This window comes from Panthera onca, chromosome B1 (assembly GCF_046562875.1).
Source record: "Panthera onca isolate mPanOnc1 chromosome B1, mPanOnc1 haplotype 2, whole genome shotgun sequence".
NCBI lineage: Eukaryota > Metazoa > Chordata > Mammalia > Carnivora > Felidae > Panthera > Panthera onca.
Window position 1 is genome coordinate 80,879,778 of NC_138342.1, and position 17,401 is coordinate 80,897,178.

Genomic DNA, 17,401 nt, shown 5'->3' on the forward strand with positions numbered 1-17,401 from the left:
GGTGTATTCTTCTGTGTTTGATCCTGTACTCAATGAGATGTCACATTTTAAACAATAAAGTTGATGACAGAATGCCAATGACACTGAACTAAGAAGTGTAAGTAGCACATCCAAAGAAGACAAGACTGTCCCAAACGACCCTAAAACACATTCTGCAAAAATAATATGAAAACCATTAAGTAGAGCTCAGGACGATATATTTAGCCAGAAGAAAATCAAACTGCACAAATTCAATATGAATAAAACTTCTTGTAGAAAAAGAAACCAGAAAAAGAGTTAGTAATGAGAACCATCCAGAAAATGATTTTAGAATGATATCCAACACATGATATTAGCTGATGCAATATTTTTAATGCATTGTAGAGTGTCATAAATATAGTTTATAAATTATGTAAAGAGTAGCAAGGATAATATCTTCCCTTCAAGCAATTATAAGCAATTCTATATATTAATTCCTTGGTAAAATGCTGTTGTCTCAGTAATCTATTGTTACACAACAAACCATCCCAGAATGCAGTAGCTTAAAGTGACAACTCTTTATTTGTTCATGATTCTGTGAATTGGCAGTTGGGTTGGGTTAAGTTGGTGGTACTTCTGTTAGTCTCACCTGAGTCATATACTTAGCTGCAGTTATCTGGTGCCTCTAGTAAGGCAGGCCAGATGGTCCATCCAAAACCCTACACACACACTGGGCATCTGGTGCCTTCTTGGTTGGGTGTCTCTTTCCAGTGGTCTCTTGCCCTCATGGAACCTATCTCAAACTTCTTTACAGGGTTACAGGATGTTCTAAAAGGGATAGAGAAGGTTCTGAAAGTAATCTTGAGACCTGGACCCAGTAGTTGCACAGTATCAATTCCACCACATTTTGTTGGCCAAAGAATATCTCAGGGTGAGCTCAGATTCAAAAGGAGTGGAAATAGACTCTACCATGTGATGGAAAAGTACTAGTCACATTGCAAGGAAACATGTACAGATATAGGAATGAGCTGTGGCCATCTTTTGCAATGGACCACAGATATATATAAATCAGATATTTTCCTTATTTTATGCATAATTAAATAGGATTTTTAAGTCAATAAAGTATGAATGATCCTGAATAATACCCAGTTATAGGACTGAATTTTTGGTCTTTTATGTATACAGGTGGACATATATTCAAGACTTTTCTGTTCTCACATATACAAAGTAAAACAAATCCAAGATTGGTGTTCATTATTTTACATTTATGACCCTACCTACCAGTCTTTCTGCTTTCCAGTTACATGGAAAAAATCCCAACCAAAGACTTTAAATAAAACTATAAATTTAGGTTAAATTATATCAGTTAAGATTATCACATTTTTGGGGCACCTGGGTGGCTCAGTCGGTTAAGCATCCGACTTCGGCTCAGGTCATGATCTCACGGTCCATGAGTTTGAGCCCCGCGTCGGACTCTGTGCTGACAGTGCAGAGCCTGGAGCCTGTTTCAGATTCTGCGTCTCCCTCCCTTTCTCTGACCCTCCCCCGCTCATGCTCTGTCTCTCTCTGTCTCAAAAATAAATAAACGTTAAAAAAAAAATTAAAAAAAAAAAGATTATCACATTTTGAAAAATGTGAAAAAAATTTTAAAAATTTCCTAAATATTTGAAGTAATTTCATGATGAGAAATGATGTTTATAAAAGGTAATCTGTAATTGAGACACCCTGAAAAGATAGATTATGTGTCACACTTACAGGCACTTATAATTTAATGACTTCCAACTGGCTGTCGTGTTCTGTGCCCCTAGCAAACGGCATCTCTTGCTCTCCAAATTGTTTCTTCCTCTGCATTCTTTGGATGGCAGTCACTGGAGCCAGAGGCTAACAATGGAAGATGTTCTTCTAACAACAACATCTGCTTGCATTGTAAAATTAGCCATGCATTAGTAGCTTTTGCTTTTAGTTAAACTTTAATTGTGAAGAAATAAGATGCATGCACAGTACTTGTTGACAGATACATTTTCTTCATAGAGGAAAATTGTCAAGATGCTTATATGCATGAGGTTAAATAAAATCAGAGTCATTAAAATTTTCATTTCCATGAATAATATATATTGGAAAGAATTAAAATAGGAATTATAAAATGTTCTCCTTTTTTTCCACAAAGAGAATTTTTATGAAGAAAATGTGAAATATAAATATTGTTGTTGCTACATGTATCACAGTGGCCCAACAACCAATATGTCTAGCAGGTTCTTGAAACCTAGCACCTTCCCAAGGGATTTCTGTTCTAGCTTCACCATAGAACAGGATACATCTGTGGCTACTCTTGGCATGAGAAAGACGGACTTGTCTGCAAACTTTGATGGTCAAGCTTATTTCTACTTCACCCAGAGAGAAAAAAGTTGAGGGTCTGTGGAGTAGGTTATAGTATCACTAAGACAAAGGAAAACATTGCTCTCAATAACTGATGTCAACCTTTGATACTGCAGAAAGGGATCTAAGAAGGAACAGAGACTAGGCTAGACATGTGGGGTGACTCTTAACCTAGTGATTCTTTTCAGGATGTCTCTGGAGTTGATAGATGTTTTGAGCAGATTTAGTGCCCATTTTATACATAGTGTATAATTTAATTCACTTACCTGGATAGTCCATTTAAAATATTTTTCTTACCATAAATGATCCAGATTATCCTCTTGTATATGTTTAGATTCAAATATATTTCTAAATATAATAATAATTTGTTATGGCAGTTGATCTAGAAAACACAAACTTGATTATTTTTCCTTGCTCTCCATATTTCAGAAGTTGGAAAGTGATTAGTTCAAGTATGTAAAGTTAGAAAATCATTACTAAATTTTTAAATCAAATTTCTCATATTAACTTTTTTATTTATTATATGAAATACAAAAGTTTTGTACAAATTTGTTTTTCTAGAAACTATTTGTATGGCTACTGTTCACTTTATTCTCTAAGAATAAAATATTCTTAGGAAAAATCCCCCAAACTTCCTCTACCCAAATTAGAAAACATGCCAGACTTGCATCTCTGTTTTATAACACTTGCAAAACTAAATCTTGGAGAGCTATGTGCTCAGATATGATTCCACCCCAAACTTCAGTACCTACAGTTTAAACCACTATTCAATACTAACTTGGTTTATATTTCTAATTTCAAAAGTAAGAATAATTTTTCTTGGTAAAAGTTGCTGTTTCATATTAATTGAGTTTTAGATAGGACTATATGTCAACTCATTTACACATTAGGTTTCTGAATTTATTTTTTCTTTCTGTTGGTATAAAATACTAAAAATAAGTTATGAGGAGTAATTAGGGAAAATACCTTATTCACTTGACTTCTGGAGAGAAACATCCACTTTATGGAATAGGAAGTAGATAAGAAAGGACTGAAAATAAAACATAAAATTATAAAGTAAGGCACCAGCATCAACCTTCTTACTTCTATTAGTTAGACCTTTAGTTTCTGAAGTTTCTTCTGAGAGAAAATTGTGTCTCATGGAAGCTTCAGAAACAACAAAGAAAGACCAAAAGAACATTAAAAAAAATACTATGGTCGAATCAATTTTAGAAAACAGTGCACATTTTATTTCTCATTAGAGATTCAAGCACAAGCTACCACTTAAGAGACTCTGAAAAGTTTCTCAGAAAAGAAACCTATCTTACTTTAACTCACCATTTTCTAAATATTTTATCATCACAGAACACCTTTTTCTCATAACGACTATTAATATCCTGAGGCCAAATGTTTCTGCGGACACTTGGGAAATGTTCAGAGGCAATGAAAATGTCTTAGCCTTGATGCTTTAAATCTGCTCTTTTACAATAGTTTTGTAGATTCTGATTATTTAGAAGCAAATTTATTTTAAAGTTGTCAAAATTTCATCTCTGAAGTGTAAAAGTATTGACTGAACTTATTATTCATGCAGAATAACCCAAGAGAATAATTTTAACAAGTGCAATTAAGTCAGATGCATGAATTAATTTCAAATAACAAACTATTTTTGGAAAAGGAGCATTTTGAAAAAAAATGTCAAGGATATCATGATGGTTTAACTAATAATTATCCTGGCTTGATTCTGGAAAAATAATATATGTACAAGGAAATTTAGACTTATAATCATCAAAATATATGTGTGGTTTAGCTATCCTTAGAGTATCTGTGGCTTTTCCTTAGAAATTCTGAAGAAGCTATAGGTAGAATTAAGAATCATAGGTGAACTAACATAATATTTACCTTCATATCCATTTCAGTAGCCTGTTTAATTCAAATCAGTATTTATTGTGTGCCTATTATATGCAATTCCCTATGTAGGCTTTATGTCAGCTGTTTCCTATTCTTGACTCTACATCACCTTATTACATGTTGACATTAGCACTCAGAAGTTATTCTAGGTACAGATGAGAAAGCTAAAATCTACAGAAAATAACTGACTTGTCAAAAGCTTCATAGTTGGTAAGTGGCACAGTCAAAATGTAGAGCCAGATGTTCTGCCATCACCTCCAGGGATCTGTCCACGTGATTGCATATTCCCTTCATAAGTTTTTTATCATGTGTGAGATCTTGGGGCATTGCTGTTAAAAACGCATGCTCCAGAGGGGCACCTGGGTGGCTCCATCAGTTAAGCTCTGACTTCCACTCTCAGGTCATGACATCGAGGTTCATGAGCTGGAGCCCCGCATAGGGCTCTGTGCTGACATCTCAGCCTGGAGCCTGCTTCAGATTCTGTGTCTCCCTCTCTCTCTGCTCCTTCCCCACTCGTGCTCTGTCTCTCAAAAAAAAAAAATAAATAAACATTAAAACAAAACAAAACAAATAAAAACAATGCTCCAGAGACTGACTGGACTCAGACTCTGTCACTGCCATTTCATTACATATAACTTTGGGAACATAGCTTAATTTCTTTGAACATAGTGTCACATTCATAAAATGGGAATAATCTTTAAGAGGATTGAGTTAATAAATGTGAAACACTTAGAATAGCACCTAGCACATAATAAGTGCTCTCTTACTATTAACCAAAATAATTTTAGTAGCTTTGGAATTTTGGGGGGAGGGGAATCAATTAGTTATTTCTTCTTTGTCTCTATTTTATATTTTTTAATATTTATGAATATTATTCATAAACATTGTTTAAAGATTCATGAAACTCTACAAATGTATTGTCTTATTATTATACCTTAGAGACTGCTCATTTTGACTTCTAGAATTTATTCTTTTGGTATTTTCTTTCATATTTTTATATAACTCACAATTTATTTTTATTTCTATATTTTAACATTGTAGAAATTGTCATTGGACTGTCATAATGGAAAATTAGGATTTAGCTTTCTGTCATACAGCTATATCTACATCACGTATTCATGCTTCTAATTTCCCAATATATACAGAGTAATTTTTGGTCTATTCGATATTCAACTTTATATAAACCACTGCTATTCACAGCTGAGTCAAATAGTAAGCTATGAAGAACTCTCCTTTACTGCAAAACTTTTGTTTTCTTCGGAGTTAATGATTACCTCTATTTTTCTGCTTGATTTTCCATATACTTGTCACTAATTTATCCTCCTATTCTTTTCCAGTTGGACAATTCTTTTATTCATATACTAAAGGCATTCAGTATTCTATGAATTTTCATATTCCAAAGCCTCCTTTTTTGAGGGTAGGAAAGGAATACACTTTTTCATCCTCAGTTTTTCTTTGCTGCTGCTTTGTGCTTACACCCATGACTTCCACTGCCAGGTTTACTCCCTTGATTTGAACATCTGTATCCTCTCATGGGTTTCTAAACAAGTGCATTGGAGGTACATATTTGAGACATTACCTATATAAAAATATCTGTACTTTGCCTTCACATTTGAATGATAGTTTAGCTTGTTTAGATTCTAATTTGAAACATACTTTATGCTAAAAAATATTATTATCTTTCAATGCTGCTAAAAAATAGTTCACTAAGAATAAAAAGTTCTTATGTCTTTGACTTTTATAATAAGATCCTTTTTTCTCTCTCTCTCTGAAAACCTTTTATTGTCTTTGTTCTGAAATTTCACACAAATGTATCCTTTTAAATCTATTTTCATCTAAACAGTAGCATTAGATAATTCAAAAAATAAAATAAATATCTATGAAACCATACTGATATAAACAAATAAAGGTGTTTATGGGTCTTTCAATTAGGAAGTGTACTCAAATTATTTTGTTAATAATTTCTTACTCTGTCTTCCCTCTTGTATGCCTGATATTTTGAAGTCCTCTTCCAATTTTCTTATCCTCTCTCTACTATTTTTTTTTTTGATTAACTTTTTATCATATAGGAGAATACTTCAACTTAATCTATAAACACATTTACTGAGTCTTTCTATTCTCATCATTTTAATTTGCAACAGGTATTTTTTTTTTTGTTCCATAAGTGCTATTCTTATAGCATTATGCCCTTGTTTCATGGATCAATGTATTTTCTTATCTAAGAATATCATTAGCACTCCTTTTCTTTTTTAAGTTTTTTTTTGTGTAAATTTACAAAAAGGTTACAATAATAGTCATGTTCTCATATACCCACACTTACTCACCTCAAATGCTAACATCTTGCATAACCATTGCACAATAATCAAAGCAAAAACAAAAAAATTAACCTTGATGAAATATTATAAACAAACTATAGACTTCACATTTTACCAGTTTTTTTTTTTTCTCTAATGCCTTTATCTCTTCCAGGATTTGCAATTGATCATCATGTCTGCTTAGTTTCTTTCAGTCTGTGACAGCTACTTAGTCTTTCATTGTCTTTCATGACCTTACTTTCTTTTTTTTTTTTTTTTTTAATTTTTTTTAACGTTTATTTATTTTTGAGACAGAGAGAGACAGAGCATGAACGGGGGAGGGGCAGAGAGAGAGGAAGACACAGAATCAGAAGCAGGCTCCAGGCTCTGAGCCATCAGCCCAGAGCCTGACGCGGGGCTCGAACCCACGGACCCCGAGATCGTGACCTGAGCCGAAATCGGACGCCCAACCGACTGAGCCACCCAGGCGCCCCTCATGACTTTACTTTCAAAAAGTATTTATAGACCAGTGGGGCATCTGGGTAGCTCAGTTGGTTGAGTGGCTGACTTCAGCTCAGGTCATGATCTCATGGTTCATGAGTTTGAGCCCTGCATCAGGCTCTGTCCTGGCAGCTCAGAGCCTGGATTCTGCTTTGGATTCTGTGTCTCCCTCTCTCTCTGCTCCTCCCCTGCTTGTGCTCTATCTCTCTCTGTCTCTCAAAAATAAATCAATGTTAAAAAAAATTTTTTTAAATACTGATCAATTGTTTTGTAATATTTCATTCAATATGGGTTTGTGTGGTGTTTTCCCATGATTGGATTGAGGTTGTGGATTTTGAAGAAAACTGTCAAGGTAATTTGTGCTTCTCAGTTTACTGTATCAGAGATACATGATGTGGGTATATGTCTTACTACTGATGATGTTTACCTTGATCACTTAGATAGTGTGATGTCTGTGTTTTATCCACTATAAAAGTACTGTTTTCCTTTTTAACCTTTGTAATTAATAATTATTTTAGAGGAGGTTCTTGAGACTGCAATATCCTGTTTCATCTCCTTTGCACCTTCATTTTAGCATCCATTGCCATTGGTGCATATTGCTCACAATAATTCTTATTGTTGTGTCTACTTCTGATTTCAATTTTTCACATGCCTTCTACATCTGTTAATTGAAGTTATTTTTAAGGAAGAGTTGTGTCTTCTACTTCTTATTTATTTAATTATTTATTTATGTAAGCATAGACTCAAGGATATTTATTTTTTTTCTTTCAGTTTAATCCAGTACTATCATTATTTAACTTCTTGCTTTAATAGTTCTAGCTTTGGTCTTGGCCATTTTTTCATATTGGTTTTGGTGACCTTTCAATGCACATCTATTTTTGAATACTTTCTTAGTTCAGAAATTACATGAAATGCACAAAAAGTACAAGATGGTCTAGCCTCATCTTGTGGTTACCCTCTCTCAGACTTGGAATCTCCCACTTTTCTGAGGAGGCCTGGTTTTATTTATTGAATAATAGCATTTAGAAACTATATCTTGGCTCTAAGTTTACCATTTTTTCTAGGACCTCTCAGTGGGTAGACCTTGAATATATATGTATAAACAGTAAAGCATGCACATACATGCACACACAAACATACATTTATATTCTCATGTCCAATTGCATGTGAATATACACACATATACGTATGTATTTTATATATATATATATATATATATATGCATTAATGTATATTGATAGCTCCCAATTCTAATCTAACACCACCAAGTTCATCTAGCCGTTCTTCTTTCTATATCTGTGACATCATTGTCCAAAACAGAAATCTCTGCACATTATTTACAATATATTCATTTATTTGTTCAGCCCTACTATACATGTAAAATAGTTCAAAAATTCAAACCCATACTCCTGTGATATTCAAATTTGTTAATTAGAATGCATTTGTGCACTCTTGTTTTGTTTTGTTTTGTTTTGTTTTGTTTTGTTTTGTTATTAGCCTTATAGAGTCCAGTCAAAATGCTATTTTGCAAAGTAATTTATGGTATTAGGTCCCTAGGGCTACCATAACAAAGTGCCAAAAACTGGATGGCTTAAAACAACAAAAATTCCCACAGAGAATTCCCACAGTTCTCGAGGTTAGAAGTCTGAAGTCAAGGTGGCTGAGGTGCCGTGCTCCCTGTGATGGTGCTAGGGGGGAATTCTTTCTGCCTCATCAAGTTTTTGGTATTTGCAAGCAATCTTTGGTGTTCCTTGACTGGTAGATGCATCATTCTGGTTATATGGCCACCTCACAGTGTATCTTCAAATTGTTTTCTGTGTGTGTGTGTGTCTGTGTGTACAAATTCTCCCCTTTAATGAGAACACTAGTCGCTGGATTAGGCCTTACCCTAATGAGCTCATTGTAACCTGATTATTTCTGTAAAGACCCCATTTTCAAATAAGGTCACATTCAGAGGCTAGAGGCTACGACTTCAACATATCTTTTTTAGGGGACACAATTCAAGTCCTTTACTCTGGTGATATTATTCATATGTAATACATTTAGATTCATTTGTTACAGTTTATATTTTTTTATGGATTCTAATTACCTTCTGGTGTTTTTTTTAAGTATTTGTACAATAAACTTTATTGCTTGTGATGTGCAGTTATGTGGGTTTTGCAAATGCATATACCACCGTAGTTGTGGTACGGAACAATTCTGCTGATGGCCAATTTGCCCCCTAGTACCCTTTTGTAGTTCCCCTCAACTCCTGCCACTAACAACTTTTTGAAGTTTTATTTCCCCTATATGTTCTCTTTCTTCCAAGTTTTTATTTTTAATTTTTTTTTTGGTTTGGGTTTCTTTTTATTTGTTTTATCTGCTGTCTTTGATATTAAAGGATTTCCCAAAGTGCAGTGACCTTTGGCTATCTGTTCACATTTAAGAGTTGGGAAACCAAATGCTGATTAGAACCTCAGTCTTTGTAATATTGAGTGATGCCAGTAAACTGGGTGGCTTCAGAGTAGGGTGATTCTTTGGGCCATTTACTTAAGAGAACCCGTGGTGTTAGTATATTTTCTCGCAAATTCATGATGAGAAGGCCTAATCCTATCTGTAACCATAAAATTTCTGGAATCTGGTGAAGATGAATGTGTAAGGAGTCATGGACATATAAGATAGCACTTAAATTATTCCAAAATTTCAGAATGAAAATCCCAGTCTCAACTGTACCTGTGATGCCCCCACACCAGAGACTTTCAGTGTAATCTTCTTCAGACAATGCACTTTGTTATGGGTTGAATTGTGTCACCTCAAAATTCATATGTTGAAGTCCTACAGTGTCAGTTCAGCTTATTATATTGGGGTCACCAATTGTAAGTTTGGCTTTCAGTTTTGTCCAGCAAAGCCAAGAGTAGCATAAAGGATTACTCAGGACTCCAAAAGTCAACAGGTGTGAGAGAGAGGCTAAAAGAAGTCTCCCAAGCTGCTCTCAAGCTCCAGTATTTACTAGGCATACATTACAGGAGAAGCATTGCAGAATATGTCAGTGGTTATGTGCCAGTAAGAACTCACAGAAAAGTGCAAAAAAAAAAAAAAAAAAAAGAAATAAAAAGATAACCAAAGCATTCCCAAAACTACAAAAGAGCCTTAAGATGCCTTAAGCAGGGTGGAGAACAAGATAAGATATTCCATAGATAATATGGTCTAAGACATTCCTGAGCACAGGCAGGACCCATCCCTATATACATATTAACTAGATACTGGTCCACTATTTTCAGCAGAGCCAGAAAGCAGTGTAATGTGTTCCTTATAATCTCCTTAACCAAGACATAGCTATTTTATTTCCTACACTATAGAATGTGACCTTATTTGGAGATATATGATCTTTACAGAGGTCATCAAGAAAACATGAGGTTATTAGGTTGGGCCCTAATCTTGGTGTAACTGATCTTATAAAAGGAAAATTGGGGGACGCCTGGGTGGCTCAGTTGGTTAAGCATCTGACTTCAGCTCAAATCATGATCTCATGGCTCCTGAGTTCAAGCCCCACCTCGAGCTCTATACTGACAGCTCAGAGCCTAGACCCTGCTTCAGATTCTGTGTCTCCCTCTCTCTCTGCCCCTCCCCCACTCTCACTCTGTTTCTTTCTCTCTCTCAAAAATAAATATAAAAACACTTTTTAAAAAAGGGAAATTTGGACACAGAGAAAAGCACAAAGACAGTGTGAAGGCACAGGGAGAATGTCATAAGAAAATGAAAACAGAGATTGGGGTAATACATCTATAAGCCAAGGAATACCAAAGATTGCTGGCAAACCATGACAAGCTAGGAGAGATCCTTCCCTCTTAGCTATCAGAAGGAACCAATCCTGCAACACCTTGATCTTAGACTTCTAGCCTCCAAAACCATGAGACAATATATTTCTGTTGTTTAATCCTCCTTCTTTGTAGTATTTTGTCACTGCAGACCTAGCAAACAAATACAGTTCCTAAGAGTGACTAGCACATGATGGGGATTCAACTAATGCCAGTGCCTCAATTACATCCTCATGTATACACAAGAAATAAATGGAAGGATGCAGTAGTATATTAAGTGTTGTTGTAAAAGTTTAATAGCAGTTTTGAAGGCTAAAAATTCCAAATCTCTCTTCTAGTTTCCCAGAGAAGAAAGGAGAGCAGGACAAGTGTCTGAGACCCTGGGGACCTGGGATATTTAGAACAGGAACCCTAGCAGCACTCCTCAATAAAGGCATTTAGCTGCTCATCTGATTGACAAGAAAGACTTCTGGTCACAAGGAAGAATGAAATAAAATTTGTATTGGAATTAGTGTCAAATTAGTCATTCACCATTTATAGAGTACCATATGTTTAATCATTTTGGTAGGTGCAGAAGGCACAAGAATAAATGATTCCTGGCTTTCCTGTTGAAGAGCTTACAGTCTATCTGGGAGGAAGTCATAAAAATGTCATTAAAAAATCTTCCATAGTGACATAAAATAGAAATGATTAATAATAAGTAAGATAATTCCAGATACACTGAGGAATTAGATGTGGCAAGACATTGTATATGTGTATTGTTTCCAATTGTCAGCAATGAAGTTGTACTGAACCATTAGAACACTTTCTGGAACTCCTTACATCTTCTTTGGCTAGAACGACTTCATTGTTTGGGCTAAATTGTGATCATTGGAATTGAATGAAGTTAGTGAATGTCTGCATCAGAAAATCATTACAATATCCCTTCTCCAGAGTTTTCTATGTGCTTTATACCAAAGGCACAAGTGTTTTTGGTGGCTGATTTATTTGTTTCTGCTATCTACCAGCCAGGATCTTTATTATGGGTGCAAATATTATTTACAAAAGTCTAGTTAAAATTTAAATATTGGTTGCTTAGTGACATTTCATAAAAATTCTACAAAGAGAGATACCCTTTAAGACTGAACTCAAAAATCCTCTTCCTGTGGTCCCTAACATACAGATTGATTGTGTTTAATTACTAAGTATATAATAGAATTTGTCACGTTATATTATGGTTAGTTATTTCTACTGTTTTTGAATATTGTGCATGGTAAGGGGAAATAATTTATTTTTGCATTTCTAAATTTATTGTTTCTTTAAGAGTCAAATATATTGCTTTTCATTGAGGACCCACACCAAGAAATACATCCTTTGTTGTTGGGAAAACTAATACAAACATCTAGCATTTCCTGAGGGACAATTCCTGCATGGGCGGGGAGGGGGGGGTGCGTACAGAACGAATGAAAAGATTATTTAACTCTTTCCCAAGTAGACTTTACCAAAATTCTCTAGATTATGGTTCCATCTTTACCCTTACTTCCAGAAGTACCTGGTGCTGATTATCCTAATCATTTGGGGGATTCTGTGTGTATTTTTGCTTCTCAAATTTTGCTGCCATGGGATTCTATATTCTCGGTTCTATTTAATCAGCTATTATTTTCCAACTTCCAGATATATATATATATATATATATATATATATATATATATATATATATATATATTGAATTTTTTTTGGACTTTTAAGTTTATGTCCAAAAGATAAATATCTATTATATTATTTTTGTGGGTTTTGGGGAAGGAATGAAAGCTAATGCCTGAATTCAACCCACCATCTTTAACAAGAAGATAGTGATTTTTATCTTTTTCTAAACAGAAGCTTAAAGCTTCCCCCAAATTCCTTATCATAGGGAACAAAAATTATAATGTAAAGATCTCAGGCTTTGGAATCAGAAATAAATATGGGCTTAAATATGACTGCATGTGACTCCAACTTTAATGTGGATGACAGATATGGAAATAGACCAAATGATGGGAGATGATTTCAGAGGTTATTGCATGACCTCATGTAGGATAGGTTGAGAACCTTGATCAGTGTTGTAAGAGTGAGTTCAAAAGAAATAAAAAGTACAAGAAATACATGGGAAGTAATATTTTTAGAATGAGTGATCCAGTAACATTTATGGAATGAGTCAAGCATGGCTTCAGTATTTCTGCTTTGGGAAATTGTAGAAGAGCAATGTCACTCTCTAAGGAAACAAAAAGAGAAGAGGATTTAGAGAAGCTTCTGAGTTTAGTTGAAATTGTTTTCATCTTGTATTGAGTCATAAGTATATCCATATATACAGATGTCTGTATACTAGAACAAGAAAAACTAGAGAGCTCTGTTCTAAAGATAGATATTTGAGAGTTTTTAGCATGTAAATTGGCATTTGAAAACATGAATATAGATTTGATCATCCAGTAAGAGTAAGAAGGTTGGGAAGAAAACTGGGGGAAGAATCCTGAGGTCCATCATCAATCAAGGTACATAGTTTCCTCTCTTATTAATGTCCAATTTCCTAACTGAGAAACATGGATCAGGCCATGAAAAGTAATTAATTTCATTATAAGAGTCACTAAGAAGAGCATAGCATTCCCTTTTTGCAAGGACCACGCATAGAGTAATGCTCAAATTCTTTCTTCAGGGTGAAAAGAAAGCAAAATAGCAACACTATTTAACATGTTAATGTTGCCACTAACCTGTTTTCACATTTTCTTAACATTTAATAGTCTCAAGAAAATTCTTTATAAGGCATGTGCATTACAGTTAGGGAAAACAGAAAAAATTAAAATAAAGCTATAACTTGTAATCCCATCACCGAGAGTAAAAGATTTGAATATTTTGCCATATTTCTTTAGGCTCGTATGTGTTACATATTTAATAAAAATGTGATTATATTCCACATTCAGCTTTATGTCTTTACTATCACTTAACATTACATATTGTGAAATGTCTCAGAATTACCTTTAAGTAATACATTTTTTCCCCAGAAGAAAATTGGCAAAAGATTCAATACCATTCTGATTTTAATTTGAGAAAAAAAATCACTTTTGAATGAAGGTCTAGTTTTCCATAATTTGTCTCACCTTTGAAATCCAAGCCATTTGGATAATATCTATATATTTACAATATTTTTTCTGGGCCAATGTTTATAGCACCTCATATTTTCAGTTTTAAAACTAAGAAGATTCCCATCTGCCTGTTGTTCCTAAGGTACTCACTGAATACCAACAAATATATTGACTAAAGGTTATAGTAATAAATAATAGAGTTATGGACTACCAGCTGCTTTTAACCAACATTCTCACAATTCTTTATAAGCTTGGTACTGATCCTTGCATACATTTGAGAGCACATTGCTCACCTTGTGAGAGGTACATTAACTCTTTCAAGTCCCAAGGGCACCATTTAGTAAATGACTTCTTTAGTGCTCTAAATGTACCTTAGTGCCCTGAAAGAGACACATTAATCTTCAGAACATCCCATGAGTCCATAGGTCAGGAAATGGAATTTTCTTGGTTTTCTCAGCTCAGAACATTATGAAGCTTATATTATTACACAGGCAATTCTCATTGGATTCTATTTTCCTAAGTTCCTAAGCATCACCCAGATGCAAGGCCTTTAAAAGAAAAAAGAATTATTCACACAGAAGACTGTTTCAATTGAATTCCTAGAGTAACTAGAAAGAGAAATCCTGATTCTAATTGCATCATCAGAGTCTTTCTAACCGACTTACTACAGAAATAGCACACTTTAGTCATTCAAGGAAAGTGCAGATACAAAAATGATATGAAAATTTGGAGTCAGCCTTCAATTTTGTACTTAAAACAATTTGCTGATTACTGGACAAAAGAAGGATACTTTATGATTTACAACCGAAGAAGAAGAAAATTCTGATTAATTTTGTCAATTCAGTACAAGTCCCTAAGTTAAAATGGAAGATAATCAGTATGAAAAATGTATAGACTGCTATATTTAAAACTGTGGGGTATTTTTCCTTTAGTTTTTCTTTTTATCTGTGGCCAGATTTCTGTGACCACAATGTCAAGATATTATAACTCTTAGATTTAGGTCACTACTTTTTATTCCTCTTCTGATTTTGTCCACCTACAAAGTAAAGAGCAATATAAAAATGCCATACTTTTTCATATTAATATTGTCCACTTTTTAATTTAGTAAAATTCTATATTGGAGGAGTCTCACCTTCCCAAATGTAATCCTAGAAGAAATGAAAACAGGGGTCCTCAAGGTATATACCTTCTTTGGAATAAGAAAAAGAGTATAAAGTTCTTAGCCTAATCACTGGAATATATTTAAGGGTCAATGTTAGCCAAAATTGTTGAAAGCAAAATAAAAACAATCAAATAAAATTATTGGAATGTATTCCAATATGTTTAAGATTTTGAAGCTTTCTGAAAACATTCATATTTATTTAACTTTTTTTCTGAATCTGAAAAAACTCAAACATGAAGTTCACCAAGTTCTCTCAATAGAATGCCTAAGGGAAAAGAGATATGAAGAATAGTAGTACTTGGCCTTGAAAATCTGTGCCGTGAGCATAGGTCCTGCGGAAGGGTTGGGAAAGTGGTCTCCAGTTTCTTTTGTAATGTGCAAAGGATGATGTCAAATTCAAGTTTAGTCTAGGCTGGTAGCCAGAGTCTGATGGGAGAGAAGTTGCCTAGATTCTGCAGAAGTCTCCAGGTCTCCAGACTCCAGGAGTCTCCAGATTCTGCAGGGAGGCAATAGGGTCATCACAGACTCTCCATTCACTTTGTAGAAGAACGACAGCTCTAGCTAAGAGTTTAGAGGGCCAGATCCAACACCTGGTAACTAGGGATAGTTAAAAGTTAGTATGTCAAGAAAAAAATTAGGCTGAAGAAGTCTTAATTTCTTTTGCAAAAAAACCTACAATATAATGAGCACAATGAGATACATGCTATACAGAGAAACTAGTGAAATGAATTGTGATGGAAGACAGGAAGAAGGTTTCATTCAGAGGGCACAGAAATTACCATTTGAAAATTATAAAAACTAGTTCCAGTGCCAATGGGTATACAACCAAAGTGTCTTCTGCTTATCTGCAGAGATTTGCTTCTTACTTTAAATGAGTTGAGACTTCAAAAAATCACCTAAAAAGTATTTCACTGAGGCAATTGTGTCCAAAATTCTCTTATTTGATGTTGCATTTTTAATTGTACATTGTGACAGTAAATTTACTGCTGTGTAGCAGTTATTCCACAAAGGTTATTTTAATTTTTGTAACTGCAATATAGCATAATTATCCCCATTTTATGCAAGAAAACTGAGATTCAAACATGTTTAAGGATCAGTATCTCATTGAGCTGGGATTACTCATTGGTGTGTTTAGCTTCAAGTGGTTTCTATTACACTGCTTTTCGTTTCTTTTTTTAAAGTTTTTATTTAAATTCCAGTTAGTTAACATATAGAGCAATATTAGTTTTAGGTGTACTGATTCAGCACTTGCATACAACGTCTGGTACTCATCACGAGTGCACTTCTTAATCCCCATCATTTATTTAATCCATCCCCTACTCACTTCCCCTCTGTTAACTATCAGTTTGTTCTCTATAGTTAAGAGTCTGATTCTTGGTTTGCCTCTCTCATTTTTTCCTTTTGCTCATTTGTTTTGTTTCTTAAATTTCACATATGGGTTAAATCATATGATATTTGTCTTTATCTGACTTATTTTACTTAGCATAATACTCTCTGGCTCCATCCATTTCTTTGCAACTGGCAAAATTTCACTTTTTTGTGGCTGAGTAATATTCCATTGTGGAAATGTTTATATTTATATCTACATGTGCATCTTATATATGTGTGTGTGTATTTGTATGTATACTTTGTGTATATATAAAATATTGGCAAATGACATGTCCGATAAAGCATTAGTATCCAAAACATATAAAGAACTTATAAAACTTAACACCCAAAAACAAGTAATCCAATTAAAAAATCAGCAGAGCATATGAATAGACATTTTTCCAAAGAAGACAACGGAAACATGAAAAGATGCTCAACATCACTCATTATCAGGGAAACAAATCAAAACTACAATAATATATCACTTCACACCTGTCAGAATGACTAAAATCAACAACACAAGAAACATGAGGTGTTGGTGAGGATGTGGAGAAAGGAATACTTGTGCACTGTTGGTAGAAATCAAACTCGTGCCACCACTCTGGAAAATGGTATGGAGTTCCTCAAAAACTTATAAATAGTACTACCCTATGATCAAGCATTTGTACTACTAGGTATTTAGAGAAAGAGTGCAAGATACTAATTCAAAGGGATACATGCACCCCTATGTTTTTAACAGCATTATCTACAATAGCCAAATTATGGAAACAGCTCCAGTGTCCATGGACAGATGAACAAATGGATAAAGAAGTGAGATGTGTGTGTGTGTGTGTGTGTGTGTGTGTGTGTACACATACATGTAGAATAGGTATTAACTCTTCTTTAAATGTTTGGTAGAATTCGCCTGTGAAGCCATATGGTCCTGGAATTTTGTTTTTTGTGAGTTTTATGATTACTGACTCA

The 17,401-nt window shown here is 34.3% G+C and overlaps 1 long non-coding RNA gene across 1 annotated transcript; it reads right to left on the reverse strand.

Annotated features, from left to right (window-relative positions):
* Positions 1 to 521: 521 nt before the first annotated feature.
* On the reverse strand, positions 522 to 14,352 carry LOC132692293 (uncharacterized). The gene is made up of 5 exons (XR_009616276.2): positions 14,280 to 14,352; positions 3,301 to 3,364; positions 2,632 to 2,682; positions 1,714 to 1,839; positions 522 to 786 (listed from the first exon to the last, which is right to left on the reverse strand). It is a non-coding gene; the product is annotated as an uncharacterized LOC132692293 (long non-coding RNA).
* Positions 14,353 to 17,401: the final 3,049 nt, after the last annotated feature.